Source organism: Cervus elaphus, chromosome 29 (assembly GCF_910594005.1).
Source record: "Cervus elaphus chromosome 29, mCerEla1.1, whole genome shotgun sequence".
Taxonomy (NCBI): Eukaryota; Metazoa; Chordata; class Mammalia; order Artiodactyla; family Cervidae; genus Cervus; species Cervus elaphus.
Genome location: NC_057843.1, coordinates 8,439,288 through 8,456,137, shown reverse-complemented (window position 1 = coordinate 8,456,137; position 16,850 = coordinate 8,439,288). Strand labels below are relative to the sequence as shown.

Genomic DNA, 16,850 nt, shown 5'->3' with positions numbered 1-16,850 from the left:
CATTTTCTCCATCACCGTCTTAAGTCAGGGAAATCAAGAAAAATGCATCAACCACACATGTGTTCAGTGCAGTCTCTCAGTCATGTCTGATTCTTTGCGACCCTGTGGACTGCAGCACGCCAGGCTTCCCTGTCCTTCACCAACTCCCAGGGCTTGCTCAAACTCATGTCCATCGAGTCAGTGATGCCACCCAACCATCTCATCCTCTGTCGTCCCCTTCTCTTCCCACCTTCACTCTTTCCCAGCATCGGGGTCTTTTCAAATGAGTTAGCTCTTCACATCAGGTGGCCAAAGTATTAGAGTTTCAGCTTCAGCATCAGTCCTTCCAATGAATATTCAGGACTGATTTCCTTTAGGATTGACTGGTTGGATTTCTTTGCAGTCCAAGGGACTCTCAAGAGTCTTCTCCAGCACCACAGTTCAAAAACATCAATTCTTCGGCGCTCAACTTTCTTTATAGTCCAACTCTCACATCCATATATGACTACTGGAAAAACCATAGCTTTGACTAGATGGACCTTTGGTGGCAAAGTAATGTCTGTGTTTTTAAATATGTAGCCCTTGCCTATTCCTGTGGTATAAACACTCCTAACAGCAGATTTCAAGCTGGGAAAACATCTTGACTGAACATGAAGCTGGGAAGCCAGAAAGAGCCGGGGCGGGGGTGGGGGGGGGGGGTGTGTAGCACATGGTTACATTGTTTCCACCCAACAGATACAATGAGGTAAACAACTTCAGGATCAGAGACAACAGTAAAATATCAGGGAAGTTTCCACATATATGTGTTAACATATGGTTTTTGTTTTTCTCTTTCTAACTTACTTCACTCTGTATGACAGACTCTGGGTTCATCCACATCTCTACAAATGACCCAATTTTGTTCACTTTTTATGGCTGAGTAATATTCCATTGTGTATCTGTATCATAACTTCTTTATCCTATTGGCAGGGCAGGAAGAGGTGCAGATGTAGAGAATGGATGTGTGGACATGGGGTGGGGGTGGGATGAACTGGGAGGCTGAGATGTACCTGTACATATCATATATGTATGTACACCTCTCTCTCTGGGGGTCAGCAAGCCTCGGGGAAGGAGCTGCTGCCTGAGGGCAGGCCTGTGTGTGCTGAGTGCTTTGGGAAGGAAATGCCAGGTGTGCAAGATGGTGGCTCTTGCTGTTCATGACACCCCCGCTACAGGCTGAGGAGATAAAAGGGAGGCGGTTAGGAGCTTGCCTGAGGGACGTGAGCCAAGTCTGAGGTCAGAGTTGGGCTGCCGTGTTGCTCTTACTCAGGAGCCTCCATGCTCACGACTGGTGTGCTGACTGACCATGACCTCAAGAAGGTCAAGTCCCGACTGATGAAAATGCTGCCTTCTCACCCCTGGCAGGTGGCCCTGCAAGAAGCTCTTTGGAAATTTTCTCTTGGTGGCTGTTTTGAGAGTAGCTACCCTCCCATGACCCAGGGGAGGGGTCTGTCACCTGAGGGGGTCCTTTACTTCTGTGTGTGGGTGGCGGGGGTGGGGGGATCTAAACAGCAGAAGCTCACATGGATTTAGATATGAAATTCCTCGTGCTCTTTGCAGGAACCAGTGTCCCCTCAGCCCAGACTCAGAGGCCAAGGCCCCAAGCTGTGCATGCTCTGCCAGGAGTGAGGAGGTGCCCCCCTCTGCTCTTTCAGCCACAGGCTCAAGGCTTTGTGCTCAGTGGGGGCCTGGGGCTCTGACCGAGTCCTCTGGGGGTCTGTCTTCTCCACCTGCTCACTTAGAAAGCCTTCTAAGCAGGGCCACTTAGAAGCAGGAGATCAGCCACAGCCCTTTGGGAGAACAGGCTGATTTTGTACAGATATTTCATGTATCTCCTTTCTTTCTAACTGTAACAATCATATAATACCAAAAAAAAAAAAAACCAAACCTTTTGGAAACAGATATGAGCCATCAGTAATTTCACCTCTTATTTCTACCCAAGACTTGCTCACCTTGGTTTGTAGGATGTAGCTTTTTATCCCTGGACTCATAAGGGACCTTTGGAGTCTGTGTTTTTTCCTTGTTTTCTTTTTTCATCTTAACGTAAGTTTCTTCCCCATGGCAACATGTCTTCACAATGATCATTTTTTCTATTTTTTATTTAACTATTAAAAAATTTTTTTTACAATATTGTGTTGGTTTCTGCCATACAACAATGCAAATCAGCCATAATTCTACATATATCCTCTCCCTCCCTAGCCTCCTTCCCATCCCCCCCCCCCCATCCTTCCAGGTCGTCACAGAGGGCCAGACTGGGCTCCCTGCACTACACAGCAACTTCCCAGCAGCTATCTACCTTACACCTGGTACATATACACAGTGGAATATTACTCAGCTGTAAAAAGTAGGAATCTGAATCCGTTCTGGTGAGGTAGGTGAACCTACAGCCTGTTGTACAGTGAAGTAACTCAGGAAGAGAGAAACAAATATAGCATATTGACACATACGTATGGAATCTAGAAAAACGATATTCATGAACCTATTTGCAAGGAAGGAATGGAGATAAAGATGTAGAGAATGGGCTTGTGGACACTGGGGGATGGAGAGAGTGGGCCGAATGGAGAAAGTATTATCACAATGATCATGTTTGGAGCTGCATAATATTTCCTTATCTTAACTCTACTTCAAACTGAACATTTAGTCTCCTTTTTTTTTTTAAAAAAAAATGTCATAGAGGGCTATGATTTGGAACAAAATAACATGTAACTTGTAAAGTCCTTCTGAACTACATCACACAGCCAAAGAGTATTCTTCCCATCTTCCAAGGAACAACAATTATATAGAGAGACGAAAGGCTTGTTTGGGGTGGAGTGAGGTGGTCTTGGATTTTCATTTGGAGTCCTGGTGACCGCGGCCTGAGTTCTTGTCTTCTCATCTAGCTGCCTTGTTGTCAACAGCTATATTCATTGGCCAGGGTTCCTGATGTGGTCTTTGGCAGCAGAACAGACTTTCCTCTCTGTGAGATGAAATGACTCAGAAGGAAACAAAACCCAAGGATTTGGCCTCATTTGTCCCATAGTTTAAACCAAGATTCCTAATCAGAGGCCCATGAATTGTTGTGCGGGTTTGAGGGGAGAGGAGTCCTGAAACTGAACACAAAATTGGATGTGTCTGCACTTAAGTGTACTTGGGGGTGACGAAAGTGTCTGTAGTTTCACCAGATTCTCAAAGGAGATTGTGGTCCCTGAAAATATTTTTTTAAAAAACTGATCTATCTTTCTTTCTCTCTTCTTCCCTCCCATTCCCTTTGGTGAGTCCAGTGTTGAAATTAAAGAATTCTAAAGATCTGTGCCTACATACAGAAGTCCAGATGTGGAATGGGGACCATATTATTCCATCTGAGGAGCCTTGGATTAGAACCCAAGTCTATCGCACTGCCTGATCTGTGTGTGCGTACCCATAATGTGAGGCTTCCCAGATGGCACCAGTGGTAAAGAATCCGCCTGTCAAAGCAGGAGACATAAGAGATGCAGTTTCAATCCCTGGATCAGGAAGATCCTCTGGAGGAGGGAATGGCTATCCATTCCAGTATTCTTGCCTGGAGAATCCCATGGACCAAGGGACCTGGCAGGCTATGGTCCATAGGGTTGCAAAGAGGTGGACACAACTGAGGCAACCCAGCACACACACATGCACACACACCCATTATGCTAAAGTGCCTTATGGTTAAGAGAGTTGCTTCTCGTTTTACTTCTTTAACCAAAGCTAATTGCTAATGTGTTCAAGGTTCTGCCATGATCATGGCCATCCTTGGTTCTTCACTAAACTAAATGTTTTGATTTTTTTTTAAAGCCTTGCATTTCTCTCTAGGGAGTCAGACTGACACAGAAATATTTGTGGTTGGTTAGTTGTTCTTTCCTCCTACAGGCATTAACCATAAGAGATGAGCTGTGTTTATCAAACGGAAATGTTATCACTCAAGGCTTAAAGAGCCAAGGAAACTTTGAAGCCCAAGAGATTGAACCCAACAGTCCAACTCAACGGGTGGGAGACTTGAGCTTATGATTTACTGAATACAAATGGACCTTTTCTCTTCAGATGTGTTTATTAACAACAACCTACTTGGCACCTGTTGGTGACTTTGGCTTCCAAAATGTGTTTGATTTCCTTTCTCTCTTAGTAATCCTGTCCTGAATCTCCTTAAACTCAAGTGTTCATACCTGGAGGCAAAAAGATGGGGCAAAATTTAATCTCAAGTCTCCTTGCTTCCTCTGAAAATCTCTGCAGAGTTAACCACTTATTATTACTGAAAACTGGCAGCCTTGAAAGGGGAAAGACTTCCTGAAATATGGGAAATAATCATGCAATAGGAAAGAGTAAATTATAATTTCATCTTGGGCATCTTATATGTAATACAACATTAAATGTTATATCAGTGTGCCTTATTGGCCCTCAAGTTTTGGCCAGTGAACGATAATCAGTACATGGAATAGCACTGGTTTTGATATAAACAGCATCTTTCTACCATTGTCCTAGAAAGTTAAACTGTTAACTGTTTATGGGAGTGGAGTCTTAGGGGGACGTGGGTGAGAAGGCATTTTCTTGTATTTGTGTTTTCTCTTCAATGCAGAAGACCCAGGTTCAGTCCCTGAGTCAGGAAGATCCCCTGGGGAAGGGAATGGCTACCCACTCCAGTATTCTTGCCTGGAGAATCTCATGGACAGAGGAGCCTGGTGGGCTGCAGTCCAAGCAATTAACACTTTATAATAATATATTATCATGCCATGGTTTAAAAGTAATAACTCACATTTATTGAGTCCTTACTATGTGTTGAGGCACTCTTGTAAGTGCATTATATATTTCATCTTATTTAACACAAAATCATTCAGTAACTTGCTTTCATAAGAGCATTTTTGGCTTTTTCTGCCTTCGCCTCAACTTCTAGATGAGTCTAAATTATTCACTTTCAAGGTTTTCTGGGCAACAAAGCATGACTGTCTATCCAAAAACAGGAATTAATTATTCAAGAAAGGCTGAAGCAAAGGCCTAACAAAATTTGTTGTACTCTTGCTAGAATATTTTCATACTATCACAGTTTAATAGAACATCCATCTGTACCACCAGCTCTGGATTGAACCCAGGCAGAGTGTGCCTGGGTCCTGAGGCATGTCCACACATTGGGCCCCAAGGAGGCTGCTGCTGAGACCGTATGATGGGCTCCAGAACTGGGACCCCCAAATCTTAAAGGAAGGGTCAGCAGTTTGGGAGATGGGGATGGCAAAGTCAGAGGAACGAGGCTGAGGGCACAGAAGTGAAGATAGGTGATCTGTGGGCCGTGATAAAGGCAGAGAGGGAGTTGAGAGGGGAAGAGAAAGCAGTCTCAAAGAGATATTTGCATACTGTACTTGTTTTCATAGTGGCGTTATTTGCAATAGCCGCATGGTTGAGTGGATAAATAAATTGTTGCACGTACATGCCATGGAATATTATTCAGTCTTAAAAAAAAAAAAAAAGGAAATTCTAACACATGCTACGACATGGATGAACTGGGAGGGCATTATACTAAATGAAATGTCAGTCCCGGAAGGACAAATACAGTATGGTGTCACTTCTATGAGGTCCCCAGAGTAGTCAAATTTTAGAGACTGAAAGTAGAAAAGTGGTTGTCAGGGACTGGCAGAGGGGGAAATGGGGAGTTTTTCTTTAATGGAGATGAAGTTTCAATTTTGCAAGATGAAAAGGTTCTGGAGGTTGGGTGCCCAGCAATGTGAATATTTGTTCCATTACCGAACTGTACATTTAAAAATTAAGATGGTAAATTTTATGTCATGTGTATTTACCTAATTAAAAAATTTTTTTTGAGAAATAGAATAGAATAGACAATACTCAAATGCATTGCTTGAGTAAGGACAAATAATGTAGCGTGAGCCTTTGTTTCAAGGCGTGGGGGATGTGTGTGCACGTGTGCACCTTGGCATGTTCTATCTTGCAGGTGTACACTGTGTTCTTACTGAGAATCATACCAACCAAGAAAAAAATTTCTGATAAACACCACAGTGGACGACCTCAGACCACACAGCCCAGTAAGGCTTCTCATAACCTGTGTGGTTGAGCCATCCCTCCCCCAAGGCACAGCAGAGAGGTGGTTTCTGCTCCGTGGTTCTCACCTCCCAAGGCATCTTTCCCACTCAGAAAATGCTCATTAATTGACAAACAGATACCCTAGGAGGCCTTGCATTGATACTTCTCCATCTTCTCCCATTTCCCCAAGAACTAAACTCAGAAAACTGCATGGATGTGGGAGAGAAAGGAAATGCATGTGTGCTCAGCTGCTCAGTCATGTCCGACTCTTTGAAACCCCATGGTCTGTGTAGCCTGCCAGGCTCCTCTGTCCATGGGATTTCCCAGGCAAGAATACAGTGGCTTGCCATTTCCTCCTCCAGAGGATCTTCTCGATCCAGGGATCAAACCTGCCTCCTAAGGCTCCTGCATTGGCAGGCAAATTCTTTGCCACTGAGCCACCTAGGAAGCCCCGAGAAAGGAAATGACAAGTACTTAATTTATTCCAGAACTGCCAAGGGAGGGAGGAATGGAAGGGGAGAAGAAAAGAAGGAAGGAAGGAAGATGGCTGTGGCTTTGATTTCTGAGCCTTGCAGAGTTTAGATAAACCCTCTGTAACCTCAGGAAGCTCAGAGGCTCACCAGAAGCCTTACTAGGGCTTGGACAGGGGTCTGGGAATCAGTCCGGTTCCAGGGAAGTGGTAGGAAGAAACACTCTGTCCTTCTGGAACTTCAGGAGGGACACGGGGTCTCTGGGGAAGAAGGAACAATCAGCTGCCTCACAGGTTCACCCAGAGGGAGACATTCGTTCTCTAGGATAGTTTTGGAGGGGAGACTGTGGAAAGGGGAAGAGTGGAGTGTGTGTTTAATATAGTGGCTGCCATCAGCGCCTGGCTTGTAGCATCTATAAAGCGCTGGTCGCGTGAGCGGCTGTGAGCTCCGCATGGCAGCTCCTAGAGGAGAGGGACATTCAGCTAACAAGAGGCAGAGCTGTGACTGAAATGCGTCCCTTGTGGCTTAAAATCCCTCCTCTTCTGCTGCCTCGGGAAGGACGGGAAGTGAACAAGGCTGTGGACCAAAAGGAGAGGCTTTCATCCTGGCATATCATATAATAACCCTGAAGCCTCAAGGGCTGTGGCAGGGAGGGAATTTCACGATACGATCAACTGGCTCTGTCGATGGTAGAATGGTTGCCACGTGAGAAGAAGAGCTGTCCGTTTGCTCACCCAGACGTAACTGTGAGCTTTCCCTGAAGCACTGAGTCACATCCGTGGACAAAACAAAGGCCTCCTCTCGGGCAGGACGACAGACATCACACAAATTTGGAGATATATGTGGTGTCAGGTGGTAATAGGGGGAGAAGAGACAAGGCCTGACCTGCCTCTTCCAGCATCAGGCTGGTGGGAGGGCAGGAAGAGGAACAGAACAGCTGGGAGGCCTCTGCCAGGGCCTGGCTTTGACTTCCACTGTTGAATAGCAACAGTGGAAGAAGTGGTCCAGTCCTGGCTGCCTGTTGAGCTCACAGAACTTGGTGATGGTTTGTTTGTGGGATGTAGGAGAAAGAGCGTGAGAAACTCCAAGACGGAGTCACCGTTTAGCGAGATGGGAAAGCTTTGAGGACCCGGGTTTTGGGGAAAAAAACAAGGGGCTCCTTTTGGCCATTTCGAGTCTGAGCTGTTGACTAGAAATCCAAGTGGCAATATGATCGGTGATGTAGTCAGCTGCCTCTCTGAGCTCTACCAGCCCTTCCTCTGGCTCTTTTCCCCTGTGAGTATCACCGACCTCCTAGCCTCCAAGCACACTTGAACCTCTCAGATGCCGCCAGGCTTCCCGGAGCCTCCTGCTGTTGCAGCCTCGGCCTGGCTCCTCTGTGCCCTGCCTACTTGCTGAGTCAAGTTTGAGAGAGAGCTTTTCCTGGGCACGAGCAGCACCTTGTGGGGCAGGCGGCAGCTGCCCAGCTCTGGAAGACCGCGCTCCACGGGCTGAGCCCGCTGTGGTGAGACCCTGCTTATTCTGGTGCAGCCCCAGCTCTGTGGTCAGAGTTCTGGGCCCCATGACACGACTGGGTGCTATTCCCCAAGGCCCCACAATTGCATCCTGAGTCCAGGCCCCCCACCCTTCAGCTGAGAGCGACTTCTGGGAAGCCAAAGAGGTAGCTTTCTCCTGTAGCAGCTTCTAGAGCAGCCCAGCCCAACCATGAGCCCTTGGTTCAGGAGGGTAACCTCCAAGAGGAGGAAGCTGAGCACCCTTAGATGCTGATGACAGTGAGAGCGATGCATGCCGGCCGCTCAAAACTCACTTAACAAGGGGGGAAACCGACGCAGGGAGCAGGTGGGGGAAGACACAGTGTCCACAGCCAGTTGATGGTTGAATCCCAGTTCTCCCAGTTGCCCAGGAGCTGGCAGCCCCCACTGAGCAGCCCTCTGGCTTCACACAGGCACTAGGATCACTTTATCCTAAACAAGGCACAGACAATCTTTCAGAGCCAGGCTCCAGCCAAGGCTGTAGAGAGCAGGTACTCCTGGCAGAACTTGGCCTCGGACATCAAACACGCACTTTCATGTGTGATTACTTAGCACATTCAGTTTTTGAAGACTAATCTGTTGAGTCCCTGCTGGGAACTGGGTTCCAATTCTGAGGACAGACATCCCCAGTTTGGGGAGGGTGAGAGGTTCTGATCCACAGGAGGCGCTCGGGGCGGCTCTTTGCCCTCCGCGCACAGCCCCTCCCACAGCTAAAGGTCATCGTCACCTTGTTTGGCATCTCCCCATCTCCCCCAACATCCCTTTCTCCACTCTCTCATCCACCACCTTTCACAGAGGCCCCCTGCAGCTGCCGTGCTCTCTCGATCAGGTAAGTGGGTCCACCTGAAGCCATCTAGAGGTTCATGTGGCTTCTTGAAAGGAAGCTCGGCTCCCTCCCCTGCCCTCCTCTCTGCCCTCACCTCCTCCACCCTCCCCACTGACTCTGCTCCAGGCTGAGCCCTCCTCTCACCGCCGCAACCCAGGATCTCCCATCCTGCCATCCCCCTGCCCTTCCAACCTCAGGGAGCTGCCTCTGGTCACTCAGACCTGGGAAGTCTTTCCTCCACTGAATAACCTCGTGCGTCTGTTTCAAATCCATCACACTGCCTCTGCTCTCTGCACAAACTCACCTTTCTCAGAAGAGACTAGCCATTTTCTCTGCTTATTCGCTGTCTGGTCTCTCTTGGCTCACCTCTGCCAGCCAGCACACAGGCTCCAGAGCGCATCCCTGGTCTCTGCTCCCCACAGCATGCCCAGGACCTGTGCTCACGGGCCTCTGTCGGGAGAACAGGCTCTTCACAGGAAGTGAGGGAGGCAGGAGCAGTTGAGGGGCCACGCTGCCCCCGGGTGGGCCTGCTCCCACACAGCTGCTGGCAGACCAGGCTGTCACAGGAAAGCAGGCTGACAGTTTGGATCAGGAGTCTTGAAATAGTTCCTTGGTGTTGAAGCAACGTAATCTTCCTTCTGAAGGCCTGAACAGAAGGGGGAAATCTGAAAAACAGGCCATCTAAATACTATTGATTATAGGAATGAGCTTTACATTGCATCACGATGACATTCATTTTTTAACTGGAAATTTATACCTCTTAGAAATGCATTCTTTTTTTTTTTCTGGTTAGGACGTATCTTTCTTTTATTTGCACAGCACTGAGGGGAAAAAACAACACTGAGAATTAGACCTTGACAAGTTGCTTTCGTGATGGTGTTGATCAGTACTTCTCTTGCCTTTTAAATTTCTCTTATCCAGTCTAAGGAGTCTGGCAGTTGTCTTCATGTGCGTTGCTTCAAATCCTTTTGAACATATCTTGGTTACAGACCATAGCAAAGTTTCATTGATTTGCAAATAGTTTCCATGGTAGAAAAGAAAATCAATAATAACTGAAAATAAATGAGTTCTTTTTTAAAAAAGAAAACTACAATTTTTCTAAATGGTCAAAGGATATGAATGGGCCATCCACAGAGGGGAAAACCCACATAAATCAATAAACATCTCAAAAGTAATCAAGAAAAAAGAAATAACAAAAAGATTCCATTTATTACCCATGGGATTAGTAAAAAGCAATGTCTCATAACACTGGTTTTGGCAAGCATGTGGGGAAATGAGGATTCTTGGGTATTGCTGGGAGGAGGACAACTGGGTACCTTGGAGACAGTTTTGGGACTCCAGAGCCAAACTGAAGGATCTCACTCTATAGCCCTGTGGGTCCTCCCAGTACCCTGGAGGTACATGGGCTCCTCACCGTGGAGTCTGTCACCATGAAAAAGAGGAGACAACTCAATTGCCCTTAGCAAAAAATGACTAAAGGGACAAATAAGATATGGTTTATTCACTTAATGGAATAAGATTTTAAAAAAATAGAAGAATTAAAAAAAAAAGAAGAATTAGGGATCTGTATAGCAAAATAAATAAACTACAAGAATAAGTTTGGGTAAAAAAAAGCAAATTTCAAAAACGTTACTTGCATTATGAGGCCATTTTTGGCAAAACATACAAAAGTATATATTGCTTGTGGCTGTTTATTTGTATATCATAAATCTACAAAATCATATGTGGGAATAACACCCAGTCACTTCAATATAATGATGACTTTGGAGACAAAGAAAGGAGAAAATTATGATCAAGTTTTAGTAATATTGGTGACATAAAAAGAGAGAGGAAGAAAAAGAGAACCGAAGTAAATGTGACAAAATATTAATACGTGTTTGATGTTAGTGCTGTTACATTTGTTTCTGAGTTTTTTATGCATATAAAATATTGTGAAAAAATTAATAGTGAAAATTAATAAATATATATGTAGGTGTATACATCTATAATCTTAGGTTGGGGAAGATATTTCTGAGAGGGAACACCAAGAGCAAAGATTGGTAAGAAAGATTAGTAAACTGACAAGATAAAGATGATAATCTTTTGTGCACAGTGAATACTGTAAACAAAATTAAGAAGCAAAAGATAAAATGAGAAAAGTATTTAGAATATTTGACAAATTAATATATAAATTAAACATATCTATGAAATAAAGAGTTCCTATATGTAATTAGGAAAAATTATAAACACCTCAATGTAAAAATAAGCAGAGAATGTGGACAACCAATTCATCACATGAGAAACACAAGTGGTTGATAAATACATGATAAATATTCATAGAAAAGTAAATTAAAGCCATGTTGCTTTTCACTTAGAGGATTAGCAAAGGTTTGTAACTTGATAAAAGCTCTTGACAAAGACCAAGGGAAATGAGCTTTCTTCATTGCTGTGAGAATATAAATCCATCTTTGCAGAAATTAATTTAGTATCAGAGTTCAAGATCCTTAAAAATATGCATCTTCTTTGACTTCATAATTCCACTTATAGAAATATAGCTTTAAAAATATTGGACAAATAACTAAACATTTATCCTATAAGGATGCTTACTACAGGTTTATTTATAGTAATGAAACATTGAAAATAACTTATTTGAGCAATAGTGATTAAATAAATTAATGTTGTCTGTAGATGGCATGCAATTAATAATATTGGTTCCCAAATCATACTTATGTATATATAGTTTACACTGTACTGTTTACTGAAATAACCATGTTATTATACTGCATAAACAGTCTGGTTCCATTTTCTTAAGGGTATATGCAAATATGAAAGCTCTGGAAATTCATCACCAAAGTGTTAAAGTGTTCATAGTGTTTTTTCATACGTGGTGAGATTTTGAGTCTTTTTAATTTTTTTCTTTATATAGAGCTTAATTTTCTGATTTTCAACATGTGTATATTACTTACTTAGTCCAGGGAGTTGCAAAGAGTCAGACACGACCGAGTGACTAAACGACAGCAATGAAACAAAAAAATTAGATTAAAAAGTAAAAGAGAACTTTTTAAATAAATTAACTTAGTAAGTATAAAAAGAACAATAACCTTTTGTAGAGCAAGTACAGGGAAACACATATATCCAGTTGTGTGAAAATGCCTGAAGGACAATTTGGCAAAACATATATCAAAAGACTTAAACATATTATGCTTTTGAGCCCAGCAATCCCACTTCTAGGATTTTTAACCTCAACCAAGATTAACGGGGAACTTGAACAAGAGTAGGGTATATGAGCAAGGGACATCTTTCCAGCATTATTTCTGATACTAAAAAAATGAAAGTAGCTTGGGCATGGAAGCAGAGGAATAGGTAAAGTAAGTATGCTACCACCTTCCAATAAGAAGCCCCACAGCCCTGCATGTGATGCAACAAAGGGGATAAATGACAGGAAAATGTAGCCATGATACAGTCTTAAAAACAGGTCACAGAACCGGATGTAGATAATGATCCCAGTTTTGCGTTTTTAAAAAAATGCCAATGGAAAACAGCATACCAGAATGTTAACTAACAGTGGTTATCTCTAAATAATGGTGCTGTAAGTAAATCTTATCTTCCTCTCTACTTTCTGAATTTCCTATAACTGCAAGCAAATTACATGCGGAAAGAGGAAAGTATATTAATGTGATTCATCAGAGGAGGCCAGCTCCTCCAAGCATGGTCTGAACCCATAAAGGATAGAATTCCACACCTCTTTCATCCTTTAGAATGTTGCCCAGGGGGACCTGTCCCATTTATTTTAGGGTAATTGCCAATTCATTTTTTTTAACTTCACATTTAAAAAGCAATATTTAATGGTATTTTTGAGAAGGAAATGACAACCCACTCCAGTATTATTGCCTGGAGAATCCTGTGGACAGAGGAGCCTGGCAGGCTACAGTCCATGGGGTCACAAGAGTCGGACACGACTGAGCGACTAAACCACCACCACCACCACCATTTAATGGTATTACGTACTTAAGCATATCCTTCTATGTTTAATACCAACCGCATTAAAGTATGTAAAGTAAAAATGTAAGGTCTTTTTTGTTCGTGAATTTCACTCTCCAGAAACAGCCCTGCTGGCAGTTTTATTTATACCAAAGGGCTTTCTGGCATTTTTTTTTCATTTGCAAATATATTTTATATACTCCCCTTTTTTTCTTTCCCACAATTATCTTATACAAAGTATTCTGCAATAAACTCTTTCACCTAACAATAATGTATTCCAGGCATTTTCGGTCAGTTAAGTCGTTTATTCTTTTCCTAATTTATTTGTCTACCCATTCATTTGCTGAGTTAGATTTTATCACTATATAAGTTATCCATAAACATTATTTCTTAAAATGTGGAAAGCTCCAAAGGGTCTAAACTGAAAAATAAAAATTTGTCCCACCCCCTCCCTCTATCATCCCAGGAATAAGGGATGCTAACGGTGTTTGTTTTTAAATCTCCTTTTCGTCACCTTTGTAACTTTAAAGAAGACCAACACTTTGATTTTAAATATATCTCTGGGCTAATTATATCAAGTCCCACTATGAAAGATGCAGAAGCCCTTCCTTCCCCGCCTCCTTTCCCCGCCTCCCACCTGTACCTTCTCTTCTTTATCGAAAATTTCACTTGTGGTTAGTTCAACCTGTAAATACAAAAACTGTAAATATGAAGGGCAGACTGTGACCTTGAGAACAAGGAGGTATTTTGGCAAATGTGGGGGACTCCTGGAATCAAGTCCCCATGGATATGAAAGGGCTGTGTATGGAATCAGACAGTATATATTCTTTGTGTTTTGTTTCTTTCTCTTGGCACGGTGCTCTGGAAGTTCACCATGCTAGTATAGCTAGAGTGATCAATCACAACTGCAGTTTTGAAATCCATTTATCAGGTAATGGACCTTTGTGTTGTTTCCAGTGGGAGCTAATGAGTTAAGCTGCTAGGAGTGTATGCCCACAAGTTTTGTGTTAGATGTGTCCACTGCTGTTTGATAAATAACTAGAAATGAGATCTTGGATCAGAGAATAGAGGCTCCCAAGCTGGTTTCCCAAGTTTCTTTTCCATTTCACTTTGCTGTCGGCCTTCAGCGGTGTGTGAGAGCTGCAACTTCCCCGAAGCCCGCCCAACACTTGCTTTGGTTGGTCTTTTAGCAGCAGCCATTCTGGAGGGTATGTAGGGGTCTCTCTTGGTGATTTTAATCACCATTTTCTCTAATGATGGATAATGTTGAGTGCCTTTTCATGTGCTTGTTTGCCAATCAAGTAATATCTTCTTTGTTCAACTATTTAAGTTGAATTTTTGTCTTCTTTTATTGAGCTGAAAAAGTTATTTATATATTCTCACATCAGATACATGTTTTTCAGATATTTTCCCCAGTCTGTGGTTTACCTCTTCATTTCCTTAATGGTGTCTTTTAAAGTGCAGACATTCTTAATTTTGAAAAACTCGAATATATCAAATTTTCCTTTCATAGTTCATGCTTTTATGTTCTAAAAGATTTTTTGCCTGTCAAAGTCACAAAGATTTTCTCCTACGGTGTTTTTCTAAAAAGATAATGTATCTTTTTTTAGCAGTTTTTAGGATTTTTTCATTATCGCCAGTTTTCAGCAATTTGATCATGATATAACTTGATGTGGTTTTCTTCATCCATGAGGTTGAGTGACTTTCTTGAATCCTTGAGTTTATAGTTTTCATCAAATTTGGAATTTCCATCTTTCACTTCTTCAAATTTTTTTCTCTTCTATCCCTTTTCTGATAATCCAGTGACATGTTTTTTGACCACGTAATACTGTCTCACAGGTCACTGTGCTTGCTCTTTTTCCACTTTTATTTCTTTTTTTATTTAAAGCATCACTTTAGTTTCTTTTTTTATTGCTATGTCTACAGTTTCCAAGGTCCTCATCTTGTTCTAAAATCCTATCATAATCTACTTTTACTTGTTTATCGCTTATTACTGAATTTTCTAATCAGTTTCACATTTTTCACAGATGTCATTTTCATTACTCCAGTGTCTTATTTTCATTACTTCACATACTTTGGAACAGAGTAGAATCAGCTAGATTTCGAAGCTATAGGACTGATTTTTAAGTATCAGTCTGTGACTCACTATATGGTCTTAATCAAGTCTTTAGACATCAGTGAGCCTCAGCTTCTTCATCTATAAAATGGGAAGGAGTGTGTCTACTGTCAATACTAGACGCACTACATGTAAAGCCCATGGCAATGTGTCTGACTTTGAGCAGGAAGGAACACAGGCATTCTGTGTCAGTATTCACTCTCCCATTTGATGGGCAAACCCTACGACAAAGAGTTTTTATAAGTTAATTTTAGATCTCTTTGCCTGTCAATCCATGTCTGTCGATTATTACAGATAATTACAATAACTGTAACATTATTACAGTTAGTCCCCCAAATGTCAGGGGCCTAAAACCTTTCTTTCTTTCTTTTTTGCTGTCTTTACCTTTCTCAAATTCCTGTTTGCAAGCATAAAATAGAGCCAATTTTTTCAGTCCAAGTGTCCCTGTGGAGGTGCTTCTCTACACAAGTCTCCTTTCTGTTTACCAATTCCACTTCTGAGTTGTGCTTAATAAACATTGGAGAGGAGGCTGCCGAGGACCGATGATGGATAATGAGAAAGAAATTCAGGCTGTGAACAGATGTGCATTTGGGAACACAGCTGTGAGCCTCAGCATGAGAGAACACGGCTTCACGTCAGAGACGAGACTCAAATCCCTGTTCGGTTTCTTCTGCTTCTCCCCTCTGTCTTCAGCCTCCGGAGGATGGAGGTGAGGATTCCGCTCACAGGCTTGTTCTGAGGCTCCTGAGATACACATGTGAAAATGCTTTGCCAATTGGCAAGTATCAGAGTCATGCTGGCTGTTGTTGTAGAAAGGGAAGTTATTTCCCCCATGTCCAAAAACTATATAGAAATATATTAATATGGAAAGAATATGTGTATGGAGGACAAAAAATGTTTCTTTTCAAGACAAGAGGATCAGTGGCAGGAACACTATAAGCATTATTTATGAGAGACTGTTTTTTGATTTTACTTATTTTTTAGAACTTTTGTGTTGGGGTGTAGCTGATTAACAATGTCATGGTTTCGGGTGAAGGGACTCAGCCACACATACACATGTATCCATTCTCCCGCAAACTCCTCTCTCATCCAGACTGTCACATAACACCCAGCAGAGCTCCCTGCGCTCTACAGTAGGTTCTTGTAGGTTACCCATTTTATTTTATTTATTTTTTATTTTTTAGGTTACCCATTTTAAATACAGCAGTGTGTATGTGTCCATCCCAAACTCCCTGATTATCCCTTCCCCCTCATCTTTTCCTCCAGAAAACACGTGTTCATTCTCTAAGTCTGTGAGTCTCTTTCTGTTCTGTATGTCAAGTTATGAGGAACTCAAATGAAGGTCTGCCTGCAATCCGGGAGACCCGGGTTTGATCCTTGGGTTAGGAAGATCCCCTGGAGAAGGAAATGGCAACCCACTCCAGTATTCTTGCCTGGAAAATCCCATGGACCAAGGAGCCTGGCGGGCTACAGTCCATGGGGTCGCAGAGTCGGACACGACTGAGTGACTTCACTATGAAGGTCTGCAGGATTATCTTTAAATCCCTTTTGCAAGTAATACTCTGGAAGTGCAGCCAAATAAAAGAAAGAGTCTTCATGAAGTGGGGTAGGTGAACTTGTCTGCATCAGCATGGTCAGGGAGCTAATTAAAAATGCAGACACTTGGCCCCAGGCTGGACCTCCATGTCAGAACTGCTGGGGCTGGAACTCAGGAGTCTGCAAACTCCCAGCTGTGATCATGCAAGTTAAGCAACTACTGTGCTAAGAAATCATAGCTGACTCCATTAGGAGGTAATGAATTCATGATTTAATTTTGTAATAAAAACAATGCAAAAAAGAAAAGAAACAAAACAGAAGTAAATTAAAGTCCACAGTCCCATCAATACCAAATATACCAGTAGTTGTTT

At 42.7% G+C, this 16,850-nt stretch overlaps 1 protein-coding gene across 2 annotated transcripts in view; it reads left to right on the top strand.

Moving 5' to 3' along the window:
- Positions 1–16,850, top strand: part of BLK (BLK proto-oncogene, Src family tyrosine kinase) — a 51,454-nt gene that overhangs the window by 4,991 nt on the left and 29,613 nt on the right. The window contains exon 1 of one of the 2 annotated variants that reach the window (XM_043891217.1): positions 8,849–8,870. The exons of the other annotated variant lie outside the window; for it this stretch is intronic. The gene's annotated coding sequence lies outside the window, so the exon portion shown is untranslated. Of the gene's footprint in view, positions 1–8,848; positions 8,871–16,850 lie in introns of those variants that run through there. 2 annotated transcript variants of the gene reach the window in all.